General features: G+C 34.4%; 1 protein-coding gene and 1 long non-coding RNA gene across 5 annotated transcripts in view; one reads left to right on the top strand and one right to left on the bottom strand.

Moving 5' to 3' along the window:
* Positions 1 to 19,970, bottom strand: part of ORC4 (origin recognition complex subunit 4) — an 83,188-nt gene extending 63,218 nt beyond the window's left edge. For 3 of the 4 annotated variants that reach the window (XM_045559495.1, XM_045559497.1, XM_045559498.1), the window contains exon 1: positions 19,823 to 19,970. The gene's annotated coding sequence lies outside the window, so the exon portion shown is untranslated. The remainder of the gene's footprint in view (positions 1 to 19,822) is intronic. The other variant, XM_045559499.1, reaches the window with a different exon arrangement.
* Positions 19,971 to 20,268: 298 nt separating this feature from the next.
* Positions 20,269 to 24,670, top strand: LOC123643758. The gene is made up of 2 exons (XR_006736920.1): positions 20,269 to 20,903; positions 24,247 to 24,670. It is a non-coding gene; the product is annotated as an uncharacterized LOC123643758 (long non-coding RNA).
* Positions 24,671 to 26,665: the final 1,995 nt, after the last annotated feature.

The raw sequence follows: 26,665 nt of genomic DNA, 5'->3' as shown, positions 1-26,665 counted from the left end.
AAATAAAAAACAAACGAACAAAAGATTTACTTTACCTAGAATTTTAAAATAAAAATAGGAAAGAAAACTTGAGGTATAGAGCATTTTGAAAATGTTTCCATCGCTGATTTTATAGCTAAACACTATATATTACCTATAAAAATTCTCACATCTGTACACTGAAATAGTTATAGAAACAGGACTTTCTATTCTATTAACAAATACTCTTACAAAGAGTATGAGTTTATATATTTGTTAAAAAATATAAAAACACACCACTTTCCAATCAGTCTGCAAGAACAATTAACTCATATCAGAGAAGATGAAATTTACTAACAATTTTTATAAAAACATTAGTAAAACTGATGGATGAGAATGAAAAATGAAAAAACATAATTTTAAAATGCACAAGTGATTATATATTATTTTTTAACAGCCTTTTCTTGAGGCAAAACCCTGATGTTCCAGCAGATGGGGGCATTACTTTATGAGGAGAACTCTTAGTAAATTAAAAAGAGGCTTAGTGCTGCTCTTTCTAGATGGTAACTGAAGAATATACCAAAAACAATATCATCATCACCTTCCCTTTATTAGGCGAAAGTTAAAATACAAATTCTAGTACTGTTTACATAGCGTCTAACTCTGTATGGTTGACATTTTTCAAAGAAGGGTAAGTATGGACAAAAGGTTAGAACTTTGCCTCTCTTCAGTTAGATAAATGTTCTTGATTAGATAAATGTTAATAATATGAGACAAAAGGTATTTTAGGAGATGTCTGTAGGTGGTTTCCATGTTTTATTATTGTTCTTTGAGATGAAACTGAGGAAAGAACATATTTAAGCTGTTTTTTCAGCCAGCCAGAATTAGTTTTCACACACTCTTTCCAGCTGGAGTGTTTGTACAGAGATAAGGATTAAAATAGAGTCAAAAGAAAGGTTGTGGGGTGGGGTGGAATAAGGGACAATATTGGTATAAATTCCAAGTTAACAAATAAGGTGAGATGCTTTCTTGAGTTCTCCAGAGCTGAAGAGTAATTGCAAACAAAATAACATTTTTGCCTATAGTGGAATAAACTGTGGAAATCACTGACAATTTTGTAAAATCTTTTTTTCTCCTCATTTGTTCCCAGTGAATATACTGAGACACAATTTACTTAACACATTCAGATCAAATGAACTCAAGGTTCAATAATCTACTTAAGTCATATAATGACATGATATTTTTCTCACTGATATTAAGAAAACTGTTTTGACAATGTCCCAATACTCAAAATTGATAAAATAATTCATAATGAAAGGCTTGTAATCCTCCAGAAAAGCCATTCTCTCTCTCACCTCTGAGTTTTCACTAGTCTTCACTACTGCATGGCAGTGTGTGTGGAATCATATATACACATACACCCACATATATGTACATATGTGAATATAAAGACATATATATACTTACATATCTTTTAGTAACTGTATTTACTTTATAAAGTGGCTATTAGAACCCTGATATTAATGAATAAACCAATAAAGTTGTTTTCAAGAATATGGTGGGTCAATAGACATAAAATAACCCCCAGTGGGACAATAATAGAGTTAATATGAAATCTTCAGGGGAAAAAAGGCATTATAAATTACTATAATTATTTTCTGATTATTAATCATTATTATCATATCTTATAAATGATAATAAGTATCAATTCTGCATTAGTGTTGACGAGTAAATAAGAAATAATACTGGGAAGACTTCTTTGAAATATATATCTAAAAATAAAGAATGTATTCACTTATGAATTATATATGCTAACGAAAGAAACACCACAAATTTGTAACCAATCTGGAAATTCTTTAAATTTTTCAAATGTAATATAATTTTATTGGCACTGACTTATAACTACTGCACACCTGAAATATCATACTGGTCAACAGTAGTCTACATTCTCTGAACACATGCAATCTGACTACTAGAAACATGTTGAATAGGAAGAGGAATTAAGATGAATCAAAGCTAATGTATTTACTTGGATGGATAAATAGAATAAAGGCAACAAAGACCTGAATCAACAAGAACATCGTTTTTTGGAAGGAGGAGGGTGATATATATATGGGACACAACATTTAATATCAGGGCACTAAACTACAGTCAGTGGGTAAGGAGAAGGCACATGTAGGGCAAATTTCCCTTGAAGAGCCCTGAACTACCTACCCATAAATTGTACTTTCTTGCAATAAGCTACTATCCACTATTCAGTTAGTTTTTCCAACGTATTTCATAGAAAGTTATAGGCTCCCTTACATTTTAGCAGGATCACCATACATAACTCCCTCATTTTCACATGTGAAAAAACTGAGACACATATTTACTCACAGATCCAGCTGCAGGCAGATTTAGATTAAGAATCTGGGGTGCTCTATCTCCATCCTTTTCTTCAAACCTTTCCATCCTGCCCAAGGTTAAAGGGCTGTCAAAGAGACAACTGATGACCAATTATGAACACACAGGTTCAAATATATTGTTTTCTATATTCCTGTCATTCTTTACACATCTTTTCTCACGGAAACACCATTCTCTGGCCCAATAAAATGCTATTCCTTAATGTTTGAGGTTAAAAAACAAACAAAACCCCAATAGTAACAACCACCCTCAACCAAACAAAACCCAGTAACAATAACAAAAAACACCAGTCTTATTAATTGGGTACAGGAAGAATTGAGTCTTCTGGATGAAAACAATTTAAATACACTCTAACCACTCAATTTCCTAATTCTTAAATAAGATAGAGGTAGTTCATGATATTCATCTTACTCCCTTGAGAAGACAGCAAATAAACAAACATGGAATCTCCAATACTGGATCTGCAGTACTCTCTACTTGTTAATAAAAAAATCATCTTTTCAAACTGAGCACAGAAGAAAGTACATAGGGGAATAATCTTTTCTCCTTCTGTAGTCAGAACAGACTGCTAAACAATGAGACTAACCTGAGGAGCAGGACTGTAAACAAAAAGGCTTCCTATCTAAGGCTTAGGAAGCACTCCAATTTACCCTGACTTCCTTCAGAAATATCACTGATATTACAGAATAAACAACAAGAAAAAGGAAAAATCTATGCCATGAGGAAAGCTAAAAAGCTGAGATAACCAGAGTGCTGAAGAATTTCTGAAATATATCAAGCACATGGGCTCAAAAATCCATTAGAATCAAAGGGGTTACAAGCCCATATATGTAAAAGACTTCTATAAAAAAATAAATTTTCCCAGAAAAACTCCAGAATTACCAAAAAATATAAAGTAGTAGGATAAAGATCATGAAGAATATGTTGTAAATGAATTAAAGGAGTTTACCAATCTCTTAATTCTGAGTACTCAGCAGCTCCATCTGTCCCCAACTAAAGGTCACAACTATACTTCTCTACATAAAGTAAGAGCTGCTTCAAAAGATAACTGAGGCCTGACAAGAGGAAGTGGTATCTAACTTTTTGGCCTTTGAAAGAGGAGGTCTGACACCGAAAATGCAAGGTTTCCTTACATCCTAAAAGAAAATCTGGTATTATTTCTACTTTATGTCAATCAGCTTCTGAAATGGTCCCCAATGGTTCTTACCTTCCAGCATTTACATCTTTGAATAATCCTCTACCACAATGTAGAGGCTGATCAGTGTAACCAATATTATAGGATATTGTGGAAATGATGAAGTATGCCTTCTGATGTTAGCTGTTAACTTCTCTAAGAACATCTACTCTGGGGAAGGCTACCTGCTATGGCCTGAAGAAATTAAGCAACCCTATGAGGAGGTCCATGTGGTAAGAAACTAAGGCCTCTTGCAAAAAGTCTTTAGTGACCTGACAACCAATAATGAGTACACCAGCTTAGATACAGATCATCTAGCCTCTTTTAAGCATCTGGATGACTGCTATCCCAGTTGACATCTTGACTATAACCTCATGAGATCAAGAACCAAAACCATCTACATAAGTGGAATTCCCATCCCACAGAGACTGTGAGAAAATAAATGTCTGTTTTAAGCCACTACTTTTTGGAGTCGCTTGCTATGCCACAATAGATAACTAGTACATCCTTCTTCAGAATTTATAAAAGACAACAACAAAAAAACCCCACAAGTATTGATAATCCAAAACAGACCCAGATATAAATACAGTAAATATTCTCTAGAGAAAAATACTAAATACCACAAAATCTATAAGATATGATCAAGGTAGAATTTAGAGAAAAACTTCTGGTATTAAATAAAATTATAAGGAAAACATACAATTTGCAATCTCTAACTTACAAAGCTAGATAAGAAACTAAATTAAGAGTAAAGATCAAAGCACAAAGGGGATGAAATAATTAAGACATTTAAACGATTCCAATGTCTAGAAAAAAGATGTAGATCTTCTGACTTTATTCTGTGCACATAAGATAATCCTTATTAATAAAATTGTGCAAAATTAGGGTTTAAAAAATGTTCACACAGAATTCATAAAGACTAAAAGATCAAATATTTATTAGCAAAAACCACAGGTAAATAAGAAAAAAATCTCTTAGCGAGAAACTTGGTTCTTTAATTTTAAATACAGTAGATATCAATAACCTACTATATACAGTGAAATATTGGATGTTCCCAATAAAATCATGAACAAGATGTGCACTATCACTGCTAATATTTAATACTATTTTAGAGAAATCAAAGAAAAGAATTCCACTAACCCAAATTCATGTGGCTAATATATACAAAATGAGTTTAAAGACAACCATTCTTCCCAGTAAAGGTTAGGCTGCAAGATTCCTTCAAACAGAAATACTCCATTTTAGTTCCCAAACTGTCAACCACTGGAACGATATGTTTATAATAACTCTGTTAAGGTATACATACTTATTGATGAAATTATGTAAATATTGTCATCTGAGCTTGTTTCATCAAAAAATTACCAACGATTCTTATTTCAGTAATTATTATATTAACGTAGTAAACTGAAAAGTTCCATTGCTTCATATGTTCCATTGCCTTTTTAACTATCACTGATAAGTGGCAAAATATTACGTGATACCCTGATGTTAATACAGAATAACCTAGGAAAACAAAATAAATCCCATCTCTAAAATGCAATTCTTGTTAAAAATAAGAAAAATGTGCTTTCTGTTAAAATAAAAAGATTAAATGATCAATGTGTAATTTTTAGTTCAAAAAGGTTCAAGCCATTCTGGTCTGGCATATAGGTGCTTGGAAGCTGACACTCTTGTCACAAGAAAAAAGCTAACAAACTGAAAAAAAAACCTCTCAGAATTCATCAGAACACTGAAGTGAGGGCAAAGACAAACTGTTAGTCACCCCCCAAAGTGGACAGAAACAAGCAGATACAGAGAATCACAGCTAATCAGAGGAGGAGCAGAGACCACTGGAGCTGGTTTAAGGGTATTGCTGGAGGCTCAATATAGACAACCTCAAGAGTTAAAAACTCCAAGGGAACCCAATCTTAGGGAGGCTCAAGAAAACTCAACAATTTTTCTGAGTTTTACCTCCAAGAACCCTACCCAGTTTATCACAGAGACAATCAGAGAAAATTACCCTCCTCCTTCAGCAGGAAGAGTAGAAAAGCAGCCATAGTGAAATACACCCAGAACATTCTATTCTTAACAAAGTTTGCCCTCAAGGGATACTATTTTATCAGAGCTTAAAAACCCCAGGGAAAGGAAATACCCAATTCCAGTCTCTCTAGCCTTACTGACACACCTAAGGAGTGGGGGGACTAAAGAATCTATGAAAATAACCCAGAGAGAGGCACAGGCTCACACTAAAAAACTGACACCTAATCATAGGACTATAGAATGATTCTCCTCTCCCCACACCACCACATTAATAGGACTCCTGTACAATGAGAGGGGATTACAAATGAAAGAACAGCATTTTCCAGATATTATTTAAGAAATCCCTAGGAAAATCCAAAGTAAACACGGGAGACAAAACAAGGACACAGAACAAATTTTAGCCTCCAGAACTACAGCTACAGAAAACATCCTAACTGCCCCTCTCCCCACACTACCACACCCTCTTTTTTTGTTCTGTGTCCCTCTCACTCTGTCGCTCAGGCTGGAGTGGCATGGTCATAATGTAACCTCAAACACACTCCCGTAGCTTTTATTGTAGTATATTGTTAAAACTGTTCTATCATTATTATTGTTATTAATCTCTCATCGTGCCTAATTTATAAATTAAACTTTATCAGCAGTATGTACATATAGGGAGAGGGACGGGGAAAGGGAGGAAAAAAAAAGAAAATCTTGAAAGAAGCCAGAAGAAAAACAAAATCTTACTTACAATGATGATAACATCAGACTTTTATTCATAAATCATGAAAGCAAGAAGAAAGTGGAGTAAGATATTTAGGGTGCTGAAATAAAAAATGTACCTAGAATTCTCTAGCAAGTGAAATTATCCTTCAAAAGTGAAGGAAAAATAGACTTTCCAAGACAAAAATTTCAAGAATTTGTTGCCAGTAAATTTGCCTGGCAAGAAATGTTTGTAAAAGTTCCTCAGAGAGAAGGAAAATTATGAAGGGTAGAAATTTAGATCTACTTAAAGAAAGGAGAAGTGTCAGAGAAAGAATAAGCTAAGGGAAAATATTTTTCTTATTCATAATTGATCTAACAAGTAACAGTTTGTTCAAAATAGAGCAAAAACTGTATTCAGTAATTATAGCTTATGGATGAAGAGAAATGTATAACAGAAATCTAATAACGGAATAGGAGGAAGGAATTGGGAATTCTCTGTTACATGGTACTTGCACCACCCATTAAGTGGTACAGTGTAATCTGAAAGTGGACTTGGATTGGTTGTAAATGTGTACTGCCATCTCTATGGCAATCACATACAAAAAAAATTTTTAAAAAAAGTAATTGTAATTGATAGGCTAAGCAAAGAAAAAAACCTGAAACATAAAAAGCTCAATTAAAATCATAGAAGGCAGAAAAAGAGTGGATAACACGAACAAAGAACAAGGACAATGAAGAAAAACAGCAACAAATACAGTAGATATTGATCCAACTGTAATGTATCAGTAATGACTTTAAATCACACCAATTTAAAAACAGAGATTGCCAGAGTATATGGAAAAGACACAACCATATGTTTAAAAAATTCACTTTAAGTACAAAGACACAGATTAAAAATAAAAAGAGAAATTATATCATGCTAACAATCAAAAGAGAGGTAGAGTTGCTATATTAATTTCAGACAGAGCAAACTTCAGAGTGAGGAAAAACATCAGGAATAAAGAGAGCATTACATGACAATAAAGGGGTCAATTCTCCAAAGAGACATAACAATTCTTAACGCTTATGTGCCCAACAACAAAGCATCAAAAAACATGATAGAAAGTCAAGAAAAAAATTGATGAATACATTAGTATAGTTGGAAATTTCAATATTCCTCTATGAATAATTGATAAATCCAGGAGATAGAACATTAACAAGGATGTACTTGAACTGGCCAGTACCATCAACCAACTGATCTAATTGACATTTATAGAATACTGCACCCAAAAGGAACAGAGAACACATTTTTTCAAGCTCACATGGCACATTCACCAAAAGAGATCACATTATGAGGCTTAAAACAGACCTTGACAAATTTTAATACAAATCAGATAAAGTATGGTCTCAGACCACAATGGAATTAAACTAGAAATGAGTAACAAAAAGATAGCTGGAATTCCTAAAATATGTAAAGATTAAAAAACAATTACCACTAACATACTGGTTAAAGAGAAATCTCAAGAGAAACAATCAATGTGAACAAAATGAAAAGGAGAACAGAACTTACCAAATTTGTAGGATGCAGTAAAAGCAGTCTATAGAGAGAGATTTACAGCACTGAATGCATATATTGTAAACAGAAGAAACACCTAAAACCAATACTCTAAGCTTCTTCTACCTTAGGACATTAGGAAAAAAAGAGCAAATTAAAACCAAAATATGCAGAAAAATGGAAATAAAAATTGGAACAGAAAGCAATAAAATTGAAAACACGAAAATCAAGAGAATGGAGAATATGAAAAACTGGCTCTTTGAAAAGGTCAGTAAAAGTGATAAACCTCTAGTCAAGCTAACTAAGACCAAAAAAAGCTAAGACACTACTAATATCGGAAATTAAAAGAGGAGCACCACTACTGATCCAATAGACATTAAAATGGTAACAAATATTATGAACATCTCTAGCCCACAAATTTGATAAACTAGTTAAAATGGAACATTCTTTAAAAGATACAATCTACCAAAACTTACACTAGGAGAAATAGATAACCTAAATAATCTATGACTATTAAAGAAATTGAATTAGTAATTAGTAATCTCCAAAACAGAAAGCACCAGGTCAGGATGGGTTCACTGGTGAACTCTACCAAACATTTAGGAAGCAAAGGATACTGCACCAGGTCAGGATGGGTTCACTGGTGAACTCTACTGAACATTTAAGAAGCAAAGGATACTGACCCTTTACAATCTTTTACAGAAAACAGAAATTAGGTTCTAACTTGTTAATACGAGCCTAGCATTAATCTCATACCAAAACCAGACAAAGATATTACAAGAAAGGAGAGCAACAAACTTATACCTCTCACAAGCACAGATGTAAAAATTCTCAACTTACAAATTGAATCTAACAATATATAAAAAGAATTAGACAACAAAACCAAGTGGTATTTATATCAGCTATGCAAGGCTGGCTCAACATTCCTAAAGCAATTAATGTAATCCATACCAACAAGAAAAAGAAGATAAATCATACAATCTTTTCAACAGATGCAGAAAAAGCATTCGATAAAATGCAACACTTGTTCATGACTTAAAAAAAAAAAAAAAAAAAATATATATATATATATATATATATATATATATATATATCTATCTAAAAAACCCTCTTAGGAAACTAGAAATAGAACTTCCTCAACTTTGTAAAGAACATCTATAAAAATAATCTAAAATGAGCATCGTAATTATTTAATGGTGAGAAACTAGATGCTTTCCCAGTAATACCAGAAACAATACAAGCATGTCCTCTCTCACCAATCCTACTCAACATGGTACTGAAAGCCCTGAAGCAACAAGACAAGAAAAAGAAACAAAAGGCATACAGATAGAGAGGAAGAAATAACAGTGTCTTTGTTCATAGACAGCATGATTGTGTATGTAAAAAATTGCAAAATATCAACAACAAAATCACTGGAACTAATAAACAATTGTAGTAAGGTTGTAGGATACAAGGTTAATGTACAAATACCAATTGTTTTTCTATATACTAATAATGAACAATTGAAATTTGAAATTAAAACAATATCATTTATATTAGTGCCAAAAAAAAAAAAAAGCTCACGAAAAAGCATAGGTATAAATCTAACAAAATACGTATAGAGGAAAACTACAAAACTGTGATTCAGGAAATGATGGAAAATCTAAATAAATGAAAATACATTTCACGACTAGAAACAGTCCATATTGTTAAACGTCAGTTTTCCCAACCTTGATCTATAGATTCAATGCAATCTCAATTAAAATCCCAGGAAGTTACTGTACGGATATGATAAACTGATTTTAAGGTTTATATGGAAAAGCAAAAGACCTAGAACAGCCAATACAACACTGAAAGAGAACTAAATCAGAGGACAGAAAGTACCTCACTTCCAGACTTGTTATAAAGCTACAGTAAGCAACAGACTGTGGTAATGATGAAAGAGTATCAATGGAGAAAGAACAGACTTTCCAACAAATGGTGCTGGAACAAACAGATGTACACATGCCAAAAAATGAGTTGACATACCTTAATACCCTTCACAAATTACCTAAAAGTGGATTATAGGTCTAAATATAAAAGGCAAAACTATAAAACCCCTAATATGTACTACTGGAGAAAATCTAAGTGACCTTCAGTTTGCCAATGAGTTTTTAGGTATAACAGCATAAGCATGATCCATGAAAGAAAACATTGATCAGGGGGATTTCATTAAAATTAAAACTTTTGTTCTGCAAATGGCATTGTTAAGAAAATGAAAAGACAGGCTATAGACTGAGAAAAAATATTTGAAAAACAACTAACAAAATAGTACCCACAATACACAAAGAACTCTTAACAACTTTGTGATAAAAAAAAAAACCTTAGTTTTAAAAATGCAAAAGATTCATACAAACGCCTTACCAAATGAGATATCTAGGTGGGAAATAAACATATGAAAAGATGATCAACAACATATGTCATTAGGGAATTGCATATTCAAACAATGAGCTACCAATCCACATCTACTACAAATGGCTAAAAATCAAAACAATGACAACACCAAAGGCTGGTGAGAATGTGGAGCACTGGGAACTCTCATTCATTGCTGATGGGAATGCACAGCCACTCTGTAAGACAGTTTGGCAGCTTCTTATAAAACTAAACATATTCTCATTTTATATAATCCAGCAATCACACAGGTTGGTACCAAAATGAGTTGCAGAATTAGGCCACTGCAAAATTAGGCCCAAACACCTGAACCTGACTGTTTATAACAGCTTGCTTTATAATTGCAAAACTTGGAAGCAAACAAGATGTCCTTCAACAGGTGAATGCATAAACAAATCATAGTTCATCCATAAAATGAAATATTATTCAGTGCTAAACTGAAATAAGCTATCAATCTATGAAAAGACATGAAGACATGTGAAAGAAGCCAATCTGAAAGGGCTGTTAATATATGTATCCAACTATATGAGATACTGGAACAGGTAAAACTATAGCAGCAATGAAAAGATCTCTCAAGGGTTGTTGGAGAAAGAGCGGAGCAGGGATTTTTAGGACAATGAAACCATTCTGAAGATACCATAATACATGTCATGCATTTGTCAAAACCCATAGAATGTAAACACAAAGACTAAACCCTTAATGTCAACTATGGACTTTTATTAATAATGTTTAACACTGGCTCAATAAATGTAACAAATGTCCCACACTAAAGCAAGATATTAACAGGGAAATTGGGTTAATAGTGTGGGGGAGAAACAGGTATATATGGGAACTTGCAGTGCTTTCCACCCAATTTTTCTTTAAACCTAAAATAGGTTTAAAAAATAAACATTTTATTTATAAGACTTACAGTATTTTTAAACATAAAAAATGCTCTTAAAGATCAATTAAAAAATTTAAAATAAACATTAAATATTGGAAGGAGGTAAGCAAAAGAAAAAGGAAGGAAGGAAGAAAGGAAGGAAGGAAGGCACAAGTTTTACTTTCCACTGCAGTCAACTATTTCAATCCAAAAATATGCACAGAAATCTACACCCCAAAATTCTTCACTCTTTTTTATTATTTGTGAAAAAATCAGGTGAGAACACAATCTTATAAGATGTGTGCAAATGAAATGTAGAACAAAAGGTAGTTTCAAACCAGTAAGGCAGAAAACTTATAAAGTGAACTAAAAATCTCTGCAGAATAAAATGCATGGGAAAAATCTGCGTTAGCAGATTGTGACCTTACATCAATGTTTGCAGAGCAATGGAAGGTAATTCAAGTGAATTTTAGCTACCAAAATAATATATTAAAACTCATTCATCTGTTGTTGTATTTAAAGAAATCAGATGTTTTAAAAACATTTATGTACCAAAGTAAGAAAATTTTTTGTTTTATTTTCCCTTGTCAACACCAATCATGGCACTATTCAGGAATATAACTCCTAGAAGTTGGGAGGATATTCTTGCAATATAAAGCAAATAAACATTATTTCATGAGTATTTAATATAATGGAAAGATGTTAGCCTATTATGTCTTTTCAAAGCTCTATGACCCCACATTGTTAACAAATGCATAAAAATATAGTATAAAATGACCAAAATTACACATATCAGCATCTCAAAATTATTTCTGGGTTCAGGGATTATAGGTGATTTTCATTTTTTCTTAGCGCCTTGAATGTGTATCCTTTTTGTAACTTTTAAAAATATCTTGCACATTTCAATTAAATCCTATAGTTTACAATTTGACTATATCAATTTCTAAGTGCAAACTGTGATGATAAAATTATACTTTAACTTTTAAACATAATATGTCATAAACGTAACATGTATTTTAACATAAATTTTTAAAAATATGATACTCACCAAACATTGCAGCAGAATGGTGCTATAACATGATGAACATAATACAAACAACTGAAGTCTAATGGCTAGTAGCTAAAACTCAGCTTTTTACAGGAAATATTTTTGGTATTACTAATCATGAAGTGAGATGATTGAGACACATATAAACCCTACCAGTAGCTATTTTAAGAGGGCAATATTAAGTTGACATTTCTGGGTTATCTATATTTAAAAAATGTTTACTTTCATAAATGATAGAAAGATGAAGGCATGAAAGAGAAAGTGAAAATGTACATGTGTATGCCAAAAGAATAGCTAACAGATTCAGAATTTTAATTTTGAAAAGTATGACCTCAACTCTTTGGTCATGCTATGGTTTGGATATGGTTGGCTTGTCCCCACCAAAGCTCACGTTGAAATTTGATTCCCAGTGTGGTGGTGTTGGGAGGTGGGGCCCAGTGGGAAGTATTTGGGTTATGGGGGTGGATCCTCAAAAATGGCTTAGTCCTGTTGTGGAGTTAGTGAGTTCTGGTTCTCCCAAGACTGGATTAGTCTTGTGGGAATGGGTTGTTATAAAGCCAGGATGCCCCTGTGGTTTCCCTCTCTTTTCATGTGTCTGCTTCCTCTTTAACCTTATACACCATGTTGTGACGCAGTCCTAATGCCCTTGCTAGAAGCCCAAACCTTGTGCTTGAACTTCTCAGTCTATAGAACCATGAACTAAATAAACCTCATATCTTTACACATTACCCAGTCTCAGGTATTCTTTTATAACAATACAAAACAGAATAAGATAGATCAAAATTTCATACTATTCTCAATTCCCCTATTTATCAAGAAAGCCATATAGGACTAAGATTTTGCTACGTTTTTATTGGAGATAAAAAGGAAGATGGTAGAATACGGGATAAAGAGTAAAGAAAGATTAGGAAAAGGCAGCAATCCCAATATGTACATGATTGAAGATCATCAGCACTTTGGGTAGGAGTTGGAATAGAAAGGGGGAATAAAATAGACATAAAAGGATAGGAAACAACTGTCAATTCCAGATTTCCTCTACCTTCTACTTTATAATCTTCAACTCACATATGACTTTCCTATTTATACATTTAGTAAAATGTACAAAGCCATGCAAATCTCATCAGCCAATCCTGTCCAATTAGTATAAACATATAATATCAAGTTCACTTAATAACCAGTCTTAATTTGGACTAGAATTCAATGACAAAGCCATTTCCAAAAAGATGTTACAGTGCTAATATCTACAGTTTAAATTAAACAGAAGGCTCTATTCCACTCCATCAGAAGAGGCTTATTTTCTACAGAGGTTAAAACAGAAGGACTCTATACTGGGGGACACCAGCAGAAGGTGAAGGTACTGTAGCCAAACAAATCAATAAATAAATGAGGGGGAGGAGAATTAAGAAAATACTTATATATTGAATGTTGAGACTTTCCACTTCTCTTCTTTTACTTTGTTCTCAGAGCACTGGCAATTAGGCTTATATGCTGAAGTAGGGTTTCTCAGGAAAGGCACTATTGATATTTTAAACTCGATTACTGTTTGTTATGGGGGCTAGTCTCTGCATTGTAGGAAGTTCAACAGCATTCCCAGCTTCTATTCACCAGTTTTCAATACCAACCCAACCATAGCAATTAAATAAGTCTCCAGATATTGCCATTTCTCTTGGGGAACTAAAATGTCCCAGTTGAGAATCACTGACCTACAGCCAGGAGACTGGAAAATTCTTCTCATGGACTCTTGTTAGCCCTAGAAAAAAGGCTTCCAAATACCTAAAGATATTGACATCAGGATATTTTGCACGCCCCCCCATGCCCCAGCCATATTCACAGAGCCCAGAAATGGATTTCTAATGCTCCTAACATAAATTTGAACAATCAAGGATCAAAATATAGCCAAGGAAACCCTACGTGATGAAATAGACCAAAACATACTAACAAAAGGAATAACTTGGAGAAAACAGAGAAAGCAGGGAGAAAAAAACTTCAAAAGAAAAACACAAAAATTTTAATTCATAGATAAGAAAAAAATAACAGAATGTATTAAATACAAAGACCAAAAAGGGGCTTTTGGAAATTAAAAATATGATAGCAGAAATGAAAGTCTCAAAGGCTTACAAAAGTAAATTTTCTACAAAGTGTGAAGCAAAAAAAGAAAAAAGATGAAAAATGGAAGAAAAGGAATAGGTCCAGGAAGTAGAATGTCTAGTTAGAGTTCCAAATCCAAAAACAAAGAGGCAAGAAAATTAAAGAAAAAAAATCAGGAACCTCCCTAGAGCTGATGGATACAAACTGTCATACTGAAAGGACTCATAAAATGCATGGCAAAAGGGATGACTGTAGACTCATAATAAGTCAAATCACTGTGACATTTCAGAACTCTAGCTACAAAAATAGGGGAGTAAAAGTGATGGAGTAAAAGTGTTGGAAATTAGAATAGCTGCAAATTTTACAGCAGATGCTAAAAATTCTTTCGAAATTTTGAAGAAAAACAGTTTCCAACTTATAACTCTACTTTCAGCCAAACAAACAGTTGGGATACAATAAAGACACTTACACAAATATAATGCCTCAAAACAGTAGCACAAATTCAGCAAGATACTGGAGAATATGATAAACCAAAATGAGGGAGTACACAAGTCAAAGGATTACATAGGACACAGGAAACAGGGAATCCACTATGGGACAGAGGATATACAAGTGGCAACCATGCCAAGCAATGGGCCTAAATTGACACAGATCAGAATGCTCTAAGAGAAATTTCTTGATGATGGCTAAATTAATAAAAGTACTTGATAGTTCTGAACATATGGACAGAATATGCTGACAATTAGCATTTTGGGACTGAACTAATGATAAATATTTAGAAACTATATAAACATTGAATGGTTACACAGCAAAACCGAAAAAATCAGGGGGGAGGTGGGGGTATGTTTGTGGCATTTGTGAAAAAAAGCTAAATCTACATAATCCATAGTAGTATTTCAAAAGGTAATGCCTAAAATTTTTTAAAAAACTGGAGATAGAAATATGTTATTTAGAGATATGAGGGTAAATACCAAATACGTAAAGATACTGACATCAGGGTTTTAAAGTTATCCAAAATAACTTTAAAGGTGTTTGCCTCTAGATGGGAGAAACAGGGGCTGAGACAGTCACTTTGCCTTACACTGCACCCTTCCTAGGACTAAGCAAAGTGAGGGGGAAAAGGCCCAACCATTTTGGTGCCAGTCTGATGGGAAATATTCTGGAGAACCCAACCTGTAACAAAGAGGTATGAGCTGTTTTTAATGATAGACCATAGAGAAGTAGTTCAAACTTTAAACATGTGTTCTTGTTTCTTTTACCTTTGAAAAAGATAAGAGAGAGAGAGAAAACAAACTGCTTAAAAAGATTTTCTAATTTCATTAATGTGGTTTCTTATATTGTAGAGGCAAATGTGATTTAAAACATTTAATACTAATGTATGAGTTAAATTAAAATATACAATTTTGACTAGAAGCATAAAGATCTTAAAAGCAAATCTCAAAAAGAAATAAGAAAAGAAAGGATGAGGGTTCTATTTATGGCAATGGCCAACTCTCCTGCTGAGACCAACAAAAAAACTTCATAATAAAAATGAAAGAAATAAGGCATAATAAGGTGATTAGTCATTACCCTAAATTACATTCCTAAATCTATGAAAAGGTGAACCAAAAATAAACCACACACCTAGTCACTTTTGTTTTAAGGACATTTGCCTATCTAGAAGAAAAGGCTGAGAAAGAAGGTTGGGCCACTGGAGGCTTTCCCGGACTATGGTAAAAAGTCAAAGCACAAGGTCCACCAAAGCTGGGGACTCAGACAAATCATCATCACTTTAAGCACAACATCATTAGGATAAAGGAAAATTGAAGGTAAGTAGAACTCATATGAACTTGAAGCCCTGTTTAACGTCAAGTGTATAACAGAAGAAAACCCAAGCATTAAAGATGAAGAAAGTGACATGGGACAGATAGCACCCTTAGGCATCTTTCCTAGAAAAATGCACCTTACAAAGATATGATTATCCTAGGACTTACATATCCCTACAACTTTCAAATACAATTGGCATCCAAGAATAAAAAGTCATTAGCCAGCAGAAACAGACACAAAAAATTTAAAAACTGGAATCGTTTGTTACAAACAACAAATGAACTATGAATACTGTGGGTCTTCCGTTTCCACAGATTCAACCAACTGTGGATTAAAAATATTTAAAAAATAAAAATACAATTAAAAATACACATAAAAATACAGTATAACAACTATTTGCATAGCACGTACATCATATTAGGATTTAAGTAATCTAGAGATGATTTAAAATACATGGGAGAGTGTATGTAGGTTATACGTAAACACTATGCTAGTTTATACGAGACTTGAGTATCTACAGATTTTGGTATCCAAGAGGGGTCCTGAAACCAATCCCCCACAGATAATGAGGGATGACTGTACTATCCCAATAAAAACTGAGATTGCAATTTTCAACAGGTAACTAGAAACGGTTAAGGATGGACATAGCCGATATTTTTAAAAAAGATACTGATGAACTGATTCAAGAATCTCAGTAAATATACAGGACAAAAAATTCCACAGAAAAACATCAGAGCAAAATAGCAGAAAAACTATGACAAAGAAATTATTTTAAAAGACAGCTTTCTTTCACATCAAGAATTGGATCTACAATTTATGCCTCAAAATCAATTATGGAAGCCAAAAATAGTGGAATGTTACCTTCAAGGTGTAGATGAAATAAATAGCTACAAATCTACAATATCCCCAAAACATTCTTCAAGACTGAAGGCAAAACAAAAAATTAACAGAATTGATCAGAATTTCTGCATTATAGAACTTCTAAAGAGTACATTAAAATAAATGCAAAAAGATCCCAAAAGAAAAGTGAGAGATGCAGGAAGAAGTTAAGAACAAAGAAAAGTGGTAAACATTTAGAGAAATCTAACTCAAAATTAGTGGTAGAGAACAGTGTTATCCAACAGAAATACAATACCACCCACATAAGTAATTTTAAATTTTCTAGTACCCAAATTAAAAGCAAAACAAGATGAAATTAATTATAATTTCAACATGAAATCATAATGAAAAGCTGAGGTATTTTACATTCTGTTTTCATACTAAGACTTTGAAATCCAGTGTTGGTTTTACATTTACAGAACATCACAATTCAGCTGCTAAATTGTCATCAGAAAATACATGATCTATATTTTTATAAAATTTACAGTTGAGAAAGTAGATTTTTGCATCCAGGTTGTTCCAAACATACAAAAAGTTTTACAGTAACTGAATTAAGTATCAGTTTTCAAATTTAAATCAACACTAGATAATACTAAAAATTCAGTTCTTTGGTCACAATGGCCACATTTCAAATGCTCAAAAGCCATATGCAGCTAGTGCCTACTGTATTGGATACCACATGAGTAGAACTTGTTTCCTGGAGTTAAAATTACATACAGAATTGAAATAACAACAATAACAGCATATAAGCTAGTAAAGACCTAAATGAAGATAAATTTTATCTAGGAATAAAGCAATTTTCTAAGCACAGAGAAGATATCTGCCACACTGCTACAATTTTTGAGTAAAACAGACAACCCAATAGAAAAACTGCACAAAAGACCTAAAAAGACAATTCCTAGAAAGAGGAAATCCAAATAGCCAGTAAGTTTTAGAAAAAGTACACAAACTCATTAGTATCCAGGTCAGAGTAAATTAAAACATCAATAAGATAAAGCTACATTCATCAAGTTGGCAAAAATGAAAATTAACTGTTGGTGAGACTATAGAAATAAACGGATCTATCATATAGATAGATCAAAATCAATATACTGCTGTGAGAATATAAATTGGCATATCCACTATGAAAAACTTTGGCACAATCTAACGAGGCTGAAGATAAACATATGTACTCTATAAAAATACACGCTTAGGTACACAAGAATACATGTATAAGAACATTCATGGCAGCACTGTTCATAATTGCTAAAAACTAAACACAATCCAAATGTCTATTAATATTAAACTAGTAAGATTAATCATGGCTTATTCCTAATAAGACTTAGTCTACTATAGACATTACTATATTGCAATAAAAATGTATGAACTACAGTTAAATGTACTAACAGAGTTAAATTTCAGCAGCATGGGAGAAAAAAACACAATGTACATAATACATAATCCATAACAGGTAAAACTAATGTAAATTATTTAGGAATGCTGACATAGGTGGCTAAAAAATACTAGAAAGAAGGTGCTAAATTACCATAAAAATCAGAAGAGTGTTAACCTCTGGGAAAAGTGAAAAGGGGAAATGATCAGGAATGGATGGGGTAAGGGTGTTTTTCAGGTGCCACCAAAGTTCTAATTCTTGACTGTGGCAGTGGTGACAGAGCTCACTTTATATTTACTCATTATCCTACACATCTACGTTTTGTGCCATTTTGTTTATATAGTATTTAACCATAAAAAGATTTCAAAATTGTATCTAAGGCACATTCATTGCCTTGCTGTATTTTTTTCATTATATAATGGTAGACATTTGGTTTTTATATAAAGAAAATTTTAAGGCACAAGTGTCTATCTCTGATTCCATCTGACATGATTACTGTATACACAGAAAGCAGTAAGCACTAGGCAATGAAGCATGAATAGGGTCCAATGCCAAAACTTGTAGGCAAATGCAGAAAATCAGTAACTTTAATTGATAGTGCATTCTAAAGAACTGACACTACAGAATTAAATAATACCAACACAATAAATATGAAGAATTTTTGATTCTTAGTTAAAAAAAAGTACACACGTACATAGGTGTTGATCCTTCAAAGTACCTTCACGAAAGAAGATAACTGAAAGATTGGAATGTTTTCAATTAAAAATGAATGTGAAAAAGTATTATTTTACCATAAAAGATCTACTAATATAAATTTACAAATCCTTTCTTAAATAATTGGAATTAATTCCGATTTTATGATAGAAACATTTTCAGCAAAAATGGGTAGTAGACACCAAACATTCAAAAGCTAAGGATAGTACCCCAAGAAACTTAAGACGAAACACCCACTTTAAAACTTTCATCTATAATACAGAAAGAGAAAACTTTGATGCTATCCCTTCTCTTTTCATCAACTGTCAAACCCAACATCAAGGATTACACAATCCCACATCCCTGTCTGAGAACCGGCAGAGGCTCTGTGTTGCAGCAACAACGCAAGACATGGAGCGAAATTCCACTCAAGACTTCCCTGTCTGCTCCTTCCCCAAAGCCACTGCAGGGAGGGTTGCGAGGTAAGGAATGAAGGGCGCCATACCCGATATAAGCAATGTATCTGAGGGACCTGGTTAAAATTCACACAGCGGGCTTGTCTCTGTCCCTGGATGTGATATATCCCCCTGCTCTCTGCAGTCATCAGAGTTAACGGCTGAGGCTCCACAGATTCATTTATCTCTTGCACCTGGACCATCACATTCCTCACCCCGTTGCAAAGCTACCATCCTCAGGATTCCCTGCAGCTGGCAGGGATTCGTCGGCAGGCTCCCGGGGAGGCCACGAATCAGAGCCCGCCCGGTCCGGGCCTGCCCGGCCTAGACAAGCCTGCCCCCTTCCCACATTCCCAGTCTCCAAAGCCTTCCATCCTTCTCCTTTCGGTTCGCCTTTTACCACTGGCCTTCGTTTGAGGTTAGCCTACCCCACGTTACCTCTCGCAGAAAAGCCTGACTTTTCTAGGTCAAAGCGGGGAACCAGCGACTGCAGTAACCGTTTCACAGGACTGCTTCACCCCGTCCTCCGCTCGGCTTCACCTGCTGATGCCAACGGTACACAGCCACTCCCGGCATGCTCCGCGCACGCACCGCCTCTCTCACCCCGCCCCACTCCCGCCCCAACACGTGACTACCTTTCGCTTCCATCCACGCCCACTTCCGTTCCTCCACTTTCTCTTAGGAGGGAGGAGGGAGCTGAGGGTGTTAAAGAGTAGCAACTTCCTCCTCCTTCCCGCCCCCGCCCCTCTACCCCCTGCTACAATGTCTTCCGGGTCGCGGGCGCCTCGGAGCCTTCTGGGAAAACATCTCATTTCCTCCCCTCCCCCTCCTCCTGCCTTCAACCAACCAGCCTCCCGTCAGAAAGGGACATGCGCAGTGAGTGCCTCCCGTCTCTTCTACCCGAGCCCCCCCTCCCCCCGCCAAGCAGAGAGACCCCAGCAGCAGCAGCAGCTGATGATGAAGAGAGAGGCAGTGGCAGAGGGGGGGCACCTTTTATTTCTATTTTTAAAGGGACAGGACACTAATTCTACCCCACTTCAACCTTGAATTGAGGGGGGTGGGGGGAAGGCGGCTGAGTTCCTTCCCCCACCCTCCAGCCCTGAGCCCTGAGAGGGAGATTGAGCCTGAGAGAAGGAGAAGGAGTTTCTTCTTCTTCGAAAACCCCCATCCACGACTCCTACCCCCTCACCCCTCCAACTCGCCTCCCTCCCGAGCCCCCTCCACCCTCCTCCTCTTTGGCCGTGAGAGGAGGAGAGAAAGAGACCAAAAGCCTCTTAGCAACACAGACCCTTTGCTGCTGCTGCTGCTGCTACTGCTGTTGCTGCTGCTGCTGCTGCCACTGCTACTGCTGCTGCTTGGCCCTGGCTGGAGACATCTCACTACACCCAGGAGCAGCCACTTCCCCGGCTCTCCTCCTCCTCCTTCGCCTCCTCCTCCTCCTCCACTCCCCCCCTTTATTACCCTTTGTGTCATCTTCCACAGCTCCAGGGAAGGCACTCAAAAGTGGGGGGCAGGAAAGGTAAGTGTGTCTGTGGGGGCTTCATTGCCTTCCTCTGGCTCTGACTTTCACTCCGGGGCAACAGTAGCACCAAACCACATACGCAGTGGAGCTCCGGGGTGAGGAGGGGGTGGTGCTGGGGGGGGAGTGAAGGAGGGGTTGGAGTGGGGAGGGGTGTGTGAGGTGGGGTGCCCATCCTGTCAGAGAAGGAAGGGCACTTTTATTTTTATTTGCTGTTGTCAAAAGTGGTTTCTCTCCTCCAGCTAACATCTGATTGTGTCTTGCTTCAGTGGGGGAGAATACAAAAACAACCCCCTCCTTCCTCCAATGAGGCGCCAGGGAAAGAGACAGAAAGAGGCACACTTTCTAGATGTCACTTAAAAAAATTCATTTGGGGAGCTTTTTTCTCTTTCCTCAGGAAAAGCTCCACTGCATTTGTTTCTGAGTGGGAAAATGTCGGGATCTGGATTGTATTGGAACTGCTTATCTATTTGTAGACCTGAGTGTTTTCCCCTTTTTGGTTCTGTATGTGATTTGGATATTGACTGACTTCAGTGTTGGAAGACTTGATTGGTTTTTGCTTTAGGGGTTTAATATTCCATTTATTTGTGTTGTCAGACTTGCATAGAAAATTTCAAATTTTTAGTTGATAGAGGCCTTTGGTTAGGTTTTGACTTGTATTGTTGCTTTTTTTGTTACATGTTTGTTTCATGTATCAGTATATAAAGTTCAAAGCTCCAAAATGCTTAAAGTTTAAATGCCCCTGGTATTGTCTATTCCCACATGTGTTCCTGATACTTATTTTCCATAGGATAGGTATATTAGTTGTTTTAAAATTAAGCTAGGTATTTTTGTAATCTCTGTAACTTGTCTGAACAAGTAATCCCCATTGAAAACTTTATGTTGTTCTGGCTGCATGGAAGGCCAAACCTCTCCATCAATAGTTTGTTGGATTGGTACCACTTTCAGTTTTAACTGAATTATTTATTTACTGTTGTAAATTGAGATGAGTTTTTCATCTCTTGGGGTACTGAACCAAATTACTCACTATATGTGAAAGAATACAAATTTCTAAAATATATTTTCATGACTCAAAGAAATCATGAAATTGTAGTTGGTATATTAATGGTAGTTAGCTATAGATTGAAAGGTAAATCCAGATTTAGGTTTATAGAATAACGATATTGATAGAAATCACTATTCTCCATTTTTACATGGTACGTTCTTAGTGAATAGCTTTTAAATTCAGTGCTGTATTTTATTTCATAAACACTAGAAAGTCTGTTTCTGATGTAGGCCTTTTACTAGGGCCTATATTGGAAAGTGGTATTTTGTTTCATTTATACATTTCTTTATCCTTTCCTTGAAGATGGATGCACACATGCATACACACACTCTCCCTCCCTCTCTCTTGCTCTCTCACACCCTTTTTTTTGTAACTGCATTGGTGTCTCTGATCCCATAATTTATGTCAGCAAAAAATATTCTTCTCTAAAGCAGCAATTTTGTGATCAGACTGGCAATATGAAAACATCAATTTGATCAACTAGAAAGGATTGAAGAAATATAAATCTAGAAGGATATTTCACATAAATATTTTAAAGACATGATAATACTTGTAATTTTTAATTTTCTTGATGGTAAGGCCAAGACATAACATACTTAAGTTTTAGTGACAGAAAAGCATTGCATATGTAGAAACTTGTTCTGTAAAATTTTAATTACCGACTGTGTGTAAAAGTAGGCATTTACATACAGGGGATAAAAAAGCTATGTAGCAGTAAGCAATATGGTCTTATTTTCCTTGTTTTTGTTATAAATTTGAACAATTTCTTACCTTTATCTGAGGTGTAATTGGTGCACTTAAGCAGGAATCTGTGCCAAGTTCAAGTTTTTCCTCCCAATGTCAATATTACTATTCCAGGTTCACTTAATTCTTGTCTTCACCTTAAAATCTCAGCAACCTTAATGTAAGAGATAGACTGTAGAATTTAGTGAAAGAATAAATTTTAAGTTAAGTGAATTATGTAGGTAATTGGGGTGGTGGTTGCCCAGCAGGCAGCTGAATAAAAATGTACAGTCTTTAGTTTAAAATCTTTACTTACTTTGTTTCTACTTTCCTTTGAAAACATTCGTTTTCCCACCACCCCCGGGTTAATCCTTTATGGTTGCTTCCAGACTTTCTCTAAGTTGGATAATGATTTATGTTTAGCAAATCATTTATTGTATTTTTATTATGGCTTATGGCTTATTTTTTAAGTATTAAGGTCTATTGATATTTTAGGATTGTAATTTTTCAGCTAGGAAGTGTCTTGGAGGTCACTTTATTCAACTCTACTTATTGGTGAAGTTTAGAGGTCTTGGTGAAGTTTAGAGCTCAATGTTCTAAGGCCTGTAAGTGCAGAGCAGGAACCTGAGAACTCAGGTCTTTTGACACTCATATGCTACACTGCCTTATTTTCCTTTGTCAAATTAAAATGTCATGGACAATTCTGTGTACAGCATTTAAGGGTTTCATATGGAGGCATGTTCTTCTAAGAATATTAAGGTAAATAGCTTTAAAGCCATAACTTTGTCCACGTATAATTCAATAATATGTTGATTTTTTAAGAATACTAATTTTACTTATTGTAGACTATTACTGTTTTGAGAATTATTTCAACTTTCTCTAATGCTTATTACTTCCCCTTTACTTCCAATTAATCAGGAAATATACTTCTTACTCTTGTATTAAGGTCCCATATTTATAAGAAGAAAGAGAATGCATGTTGTACTATAAATTTTGGGATTTTTGCCCTATGAACTACTTAAGAACAAAGATTTTTGTCTTGTTAATACTTACATACCTCACTGTCAGCACAATGCCTGGTGTACAGTATGCCCTACTGGTTGTTTGTCATAATCCATATTAGTTTTAGAGTTAGACATCTTTGAAATTTTTTTACTCTGATATGTGAGATTACTTTTTCTACTCCCTTTTCCTTTCCTCCTTGCTACAATTTTCACCACCTTGAAAATTTTTTTCTCAAGAATTTTTATTTCTACTGTGGCTCTCACTTTTTCTGATTAACAGCCATGTTAAATACTATAACAATATAGTTCTCAAGAAGTAAAACATATTCCCTTCTAATCCTCATACAGGATAAGATTAGACAAAAGTGAATTGTTTTGAATTAAGTGGTGGTCAAAAAAATTCCACTTAAAAATATACTAGTAAATGTTCAAGATGTACTTAAATTTCATTTCATTGAGTGATTGGTGCAATAGGTTGTTGGAATGATTAGGCTGCTTTTACCAGCTCTATAAAGCAACTGTTACTTAGGTGACATGTTTCCCTGACTTTGTTTTTTTGGTCCTTACCCAGACAATTATCAGCTTTCCAGTTTTCTATGGATATGAAGATTTACTCCTAGTCATCAGTGGGACCCCATGAAGTCAGCCAGAAAGCCTATGTCCAACTTAATGTATCTTTGCAAACTTGTCTGGATTTTTGAATGTATGTGCAAAGCAGATTGTACTTAGCTATTCATTAAACATCTATTGATCATCTACTGTCTGTCAGGCACTGTGCTAGGCATCTGAAAAACAAAGATGGTCCCTGCAGTTTAATGTGAAGAGGTATCTTAACTGTATTCCACAAGTGCATTGGTCATGTCTTTGTTTTGGTATTTCTACCTAAATAAATTTTATATCAACTAAATGGATGCTGTTAGGTAGACAAATGCATGTTTAAGAAGGATATTGCTGTATTTTATTAAATTCATTTATTATAAAAATAAAAAGAAAAATTTTCCACTTAATACTATATTCTAGGGATTTCTATTCTGTATATAGTTTACTCATTTTAGACCAAGAAAATAGTCTGTGTGGCTACCATTGCTGAATTTTTATTGCTAACTATTTTATTTTAAGATGACCAACACTATTCATTATCTCATTAAGTTTTTCCAAAAGAAAAAGAAAAACCAACCTCTCCAAACTTAAATTTGTTTTTTTTCCTCAAAATTAATTTTTTCTTTTTTACATCTCATATAACAGGTTATCTTTCATGGTTCATTGAAGATATTGTACATTTTCATTTTGAATTTTCACCTATTTTCTACCATATTTTAATCATATCAAACAGCATGATTTAATTATTATACAATAATTAGTATACTCTATTTAGGAGTTTTGAAATCTATAGTATATGATAGATATATTGTTCCAAGGTCCTCATAAGAAACTTCCAAATTTTAGTTCAAAATAATTTGTAATTTTTAATCTTTATTGTGATATTATTTCTATAGCTGTAGTAAAATAAGTTGAAAGTTTTTTAGTAGATAGATGTTATAAGACCAAAGAATTCTATCTCAGTTCCTGTTGTGGCTTTCATATGTATTTTAAAAATATATTAGAAAAAGTACTGGATTCACCTTGCCCTCTGTAAAGTATACATTTTTACAATAGTATTGATTCCCAATTTAAAAGAAAGAGGGTATGCTTTTGCTGGTGCAGTATCTTGTGAGGATAAATAGACCCCTGAGTGGAATATTCTGATCTCTTCATTCTTAAATTTCCATTTTAGTAATAATCGTCATTGATTATAAGTGCCCCACACTGTGATAAATATATCAATCCCAGTCCTTACAGTGGTCCTGCGAACTTTGCATCATTGTCCCCAGATTACAAATGAGGAAACCAATTATTAACCAAATGCATTTTATCATTACAAATTAGCAATGTACTCCATCACGTTAAGTTCATGACACTTTCTAATTCAAAACAATCACAGGAAAGAGTTTTTATCAATCTGTACTCTTGTAAGCATTAGTAAAATCATGGCCCCAGTAGCTTATTGGTAGACTGATGGAAAATTTCTGAAAATTTGCAAGGACAAAAAAGCAAACAAAAAAACCCCAATCCTTTACTAGGAACATAGATGCAGACCACTGTACAACTTAAAATATACATAAGGTCAGTCTTCTTTGTGTGGCCGAAAATGACATTTGGGTCTTCTATGTATTGAACTTCATTAACTTGCATGGAGTTACATTTAGCAGCAGTTACATGAAGTTTGGAGGTTCTAACAATTTTTAACCCAATGAATATGTACTATAAAATTTTTATATAGATATGTTAATAGTGGAAAACCTCTAACCAAAGGGGAGTTTTTGTTGTCTAGTGCTTTGGCATATGTATACATTACCTTCTGGACTGTTATCATACAACATTTTCATAATTACTACATTACATATATAGGATTAATTTTAATGGACTCTTTTTAGTGCTACTTAAAGTCAGAAATATTTTTGTATAAGAATGATCAACTTGTTGAATTCTCTAGATGCCTAAATTATTTTATAGTTGTTCTTAAAAATAGCTACTGAATTAAAATAATTTTTGACATAGCTAACCAGAGTTGATTTTTATACCCTTCACTTTTAAGGGAAAAGAGCAATTAAAATTTTTTTCTATTAATCAAGTAACTTTTATGTCCATCCTAAGTAAATATGCATTCATAGTATGAGCTTACACAGGTTGAACATCCCTAATCCAAAAGTCCAAATTGCTCCAAAATTTGAAAAATTTTCAGCACCAACATAATGCTTAAAGGAAGTGTTCATCTTAGCATTTTGGATTTTGGATTTTTGCATTAGGGATGCTCAACTGATACATAATGCAAATATCCCAAAATCCAAAAAAGTCTGAAATCTGAAACACTTCTGTTCCCAAACATTTAGGATAAGGGATATTCAACCTGTATCGACTCTGTCATCCTATAAGCATTATGCCATGGCATT

The sequence above is a fragment of the Lemur catta genome, chromosome 8 (genome assembly GCF_020740605.2).
Source record: "Lemur catta isolate mLemCat1 chromosome 8, mLemCat1.pri, whole genome shotgun sequence".
Taxonomy (NCBI): Eukaryota; Metazoa; Chordata; class Mammalia; order Primates; family Lemuridae; genus Lemur; species Lemur catta.
This window is presented reverse-complemented; position numbering and strand designations above follow the sequence as displayed.